The sequence below is a fragment of the Amblyomma americanum genome, chromosome 7 (assembly GCF_052857255.1).
Source record: "Amblyomma americanum isolate KBUSLIRL-KWMA chromosome 7, ASM5285725v1, whole genome shotgun sequence".
Taxonomy (NCBI): Eukaryota; Metazoa; Arthropoda; class Arachnida; order Ixodida; family Ixodidae; genus Amblyomma; species Amblyomma americanum.
In genome coordinates, this window is record NC_135503.1 from 18,722,641 (window position 1) to 18,726,356 (window position 3,716).

At 50.5% G+C, this 3,716-nt stretch overlaps 1 non-coding gene across 1 annotated transcript; it reads left to right on the top strand.

The window, feature by feature from the left end:
- The first annotated feature begins 1,006 nt into the window (after positions 1 to 1,006).
- TRNAS-ACU (transfer RNA serine (anticodon ACU)) lies at positions 1,007 to 1,078 on the top strand. The gene has a single exon. It is a non-coding gene; the product is annotated as a tRNA-Ser (tRNA).
- The last annotated feature ends 2,638 nt before the right edge of the window (positions 1,079 to 3,716 follow it).

Sequence of the window (3,716 nt, forward strand, 5' to 3'; positions counted from 1 at the left end):
TTTTCGACTTGTTTGACGATTCTCCTTCGAAGCTCAGTAACATAAATCTTTCAAAATACAGCAAAAGTTCTGCAGACCGAAACCTCCGAACGCTGCAGCAGGAACTAGGCAGCCCTGACGTGATATAACTCGCTTGCTCTGTTCTCAAAGGCAGCAGCATGTCTTGCACGGCGGAGGCTTTTATCTCAACCAGCGTTTCCAAGCGAGGCTACGCAGACAACGCAGTGTTTCTGCCATTGCCGCGCTCTGCTTGCGCCGCCTGCGTAGGAAACTGCGCTGGCCAGCGTCACTGCGACTGGAAGCGCGCACAATTTGTCGCTTCCGGCGCCGGGGCCCCAATTTCCGCTTCCGGTCCCTGCCGCTGACACCGGCCATGGTGTGGACCCTCTCTCTCTCATTTCCACTCGTTCCTTGCTCATTCCGGCAGCGTCAACATTCGGCTTTCGCATCTCTATGAGGAAAAGAGCTCTAGCTTTTCGCGGTTACTCGCGGCAGAGCTCGGGCTGCAGTGCGCGCCTACACGTCGTCATTGCGGTAACTAAGGTCACCGCCATTGCACGTTTCAAGCTCTGTCTTGCGGTTCCGGTGCATATCACCGAATGCTGCCCCAGCAGGAAACCGCGCTTGCGCTGAACACAACTTCATAATCAGCAAATCTGTGTTATGTACGTTAGTGAAAATGCGTTCGGTAAAGTACGCCGGACATTAAATGCACTACATAGTTGATTTTCAATGACAAATTTCCCTGTGCTTTGAGAAAACTACGCACTGAGATGACTGTGTGTGGCTTTAACAAATGACAGCGCTTGAATGACAAGCCCCATTGTTAATATACGCATGAAAAAGCGCGCATATAGTGCAGCTGGCTTCTTGGTTGTTAGAGATGTGGTGGGATTCTTAACTGAAGACCGCCCTCTTACATGGTTCGAATAATTATTCTTGCATTTCATCATAAGCTTTAGCTGCTAGCCTCTGTAAAAATGGCGAGCATGCAAGCAGTCAACCCGCCGCGGTGGCTCAGTGGTTAGGGCGCTCGACTACTGATCCGGAGTTCCCGGGTTCGAACCCGGCCGCGGCGACTGCGTTTTTATGAAGGCAAAACGCTGAGGCGCCCGTGTGCAGTGCGATGTCAGTGCACGTTAAAAATCCCCAGGTGGTCGAAATTATTCCGTAGCCCTCCACTACGGCACCGCTTTCTTCATTTCTTCTCTAACTACATCCCTTATCCCTTCCCTTACGGCGCGGTTCAGGTGTGCAACGATATATGAGACAGATACTGCACCATTTCCTTCCCCCCCCCCCCCCAAATCAATTATTATTATTATTAAGTAGTCTTGACAGCACAGCGGGAACGGGAGTACTCGGTTTTGAATTGTGGTTCTCGGAATACTGGTAGTGCTATACAAAGGTGATATTTAAGTTAAACGACTCCTGTCTCAGTAAACAATAACAAGCAACGCAGCTATATATTTCGTCTCAAGCCGCTAAGTAACACGTGCTACGTTCTAGGCGCCGCAGCAAGTTCATTCTTGGCGGATAGATGTGCGAATATTTCGGACGGGAGGAGCAGACCCATTTCCAGGCATGTAGCCCGGTTAATGTTATCTTAAGAAACAGATCAGCAACGGGCTGTCTATGCGCTGCGTACGCGTTAGAGTATGGCTGTGTATCACTGCCTCGCAGTAACGTTGCACTCAGCCGGCTTTCGCCCTTCCTCAGAGGCTTTGCAGTTCTCGCTGCAAGACGCGAAGGTCGGTCGTTGTCGCCTCTCAGCGAAGACGTCGATTCCCGGGTCAACAAGAAAAGAAGAGCCGCTAATCTGGACAAAGGAAGCGTACGTAAGACGCACGCGAAACCGCGGAGAAACGGTGAACCAAGACAACAAACGAGCGGGAAAAAAAGAAAGATGAAATAAAAAAAGAAAAAGAAAGAAGCGAAAGAAAGCTCGGCACTTGACAGGGTGATTTCCGTTCGTCGACGTCTTCTGCCATTCCCCGTGTTTCACCTGCCGACCACAATCTCGGGCTGCGCGCGCACACACACACGCGCACATTCTTCTTCCCCGGTGATCGAGCGCGCGCGATAAACAAATATATAAACGGCCACGGCAGCCGAGCGGGGCCGAATCGGAGAGATTCTGATAAGCAGCAGCGGGCTGCTGGAAAACGCGGCGCTCCTGCTCTCCCGACAGGGTGTCCCGCAATCTCCGGCACCGCTTCTCTCCATTGTTCCTCGGCCCAGCAATCTCGAGTGGCCCCGATAAGACATTCAAAGCCGAATCGAGCACCCACTTGGGCTCCCCCGAAAAGGGCGACCCTTCAAGCTTCTTCTGCACCGCTAGTCTTCTTTGTCTTTAGCGATAACGGCGCCATCTCTTGCTTCGCGTCACATTTGCGCTTACCTACTCATTCAACCCCCCTCCCCATCCTTCATCCCACTTCCCTGACATCTCGCTGTGTAACTTAACCGTTCGAGTGTTCGGGCCCAGAGTCATTGTTCGCGCGGCGATCTGTACGTCAGTAGCTTTTTTTTTTTTTTTCCTTCGTTTATTCATCCGCGATGCGGCGTCAATTCTTGCCTTCCCACTGAGTAAACTCTCACGCGCGCGTGCGCGGCGTGGATTGCAGGCACAGCATTGTTTGCCTCGTGATACGGGGCTCAGTGCGGCAGGTCCCTGACAGACCACGCTACCTGTTTACTACTGCCTACCTGGCGCCATGTTTGAGTGGTCTGCCGTGTAACGGCGCGCCCAGTGGAATGCGTTGTTCACTCTCTCCTAGAGGTTCTCTTTTCTCTCTCTCTCTCTCTCTCTCTCTCTCTCTCTCTCTCTCTCTCTCTCTCTCTCTCTCTCTCTCTCTCTCTCTCTCTCTCTCTCTCTATCTGTTTCGTCTGGCTCTGAGGTGCTTGGAACACGCACCAAATATAGGCAAACCCAGGATGCAGGACGAAGTTTCTGGCAGCGATAGTTTGAGACAGTTCATAGTTTTGCTTTTCAGGCTACGTCTCACATGTTTTGTACAGCAAAACCACTAATCTACCGCAGCGGTGGCCTAGTGGTTTGAGCATCCGCCTCGCATGCGGGAGGTGCGGGGTTCGATCCCCAGTGCCGCCGGGTACCCACCGGTGATACAATGGGTACAAGCTTTCCCCTGCCTGATGCTCGGCTTCTTGGGAGATGGGAAATGGGTGTTTGACCCCACCTTGTGAGATGAAAAGTACCTTGTGCCATGGCGCTCTTTGGCCAAACCTGCCTTTTCGCCATAAAAATTCATCCTCACCATCATCAAAACCACTAATCTAGAGCTTCTCGGTGTCACTGAAAACGTTTCGGTAATAAAAAAAATTATCTGGCGCTCCCCAAACGATATTTAATAATTGGTGAGTCATGGCGGCCGCGGTGTCCTGATATAATCGAAATTCGTAACGGTATTTCCCAATAGACAGTACAACGGAATGTCGGTCAGCCATATCGATCCTTAGCCGACATGGCTTGTAATCGAAACGCTACAAATTTGTCGAAGTAAGAAAATTCTTCTTGAGTAGTAATGCTATAAATAATGGTAACAACCTATAAATCACAGTAATTACGGCAAGTCTGAGATTGCATTGTTTTTTTTTAACCTGGCCACCATTAACAAGTGTATGTCCAGTATTTGCGAGGTCACTATTGTCTGTCAACGAAAGTCACAAAATTCAGGTTGTTTCAGCAAAATTTC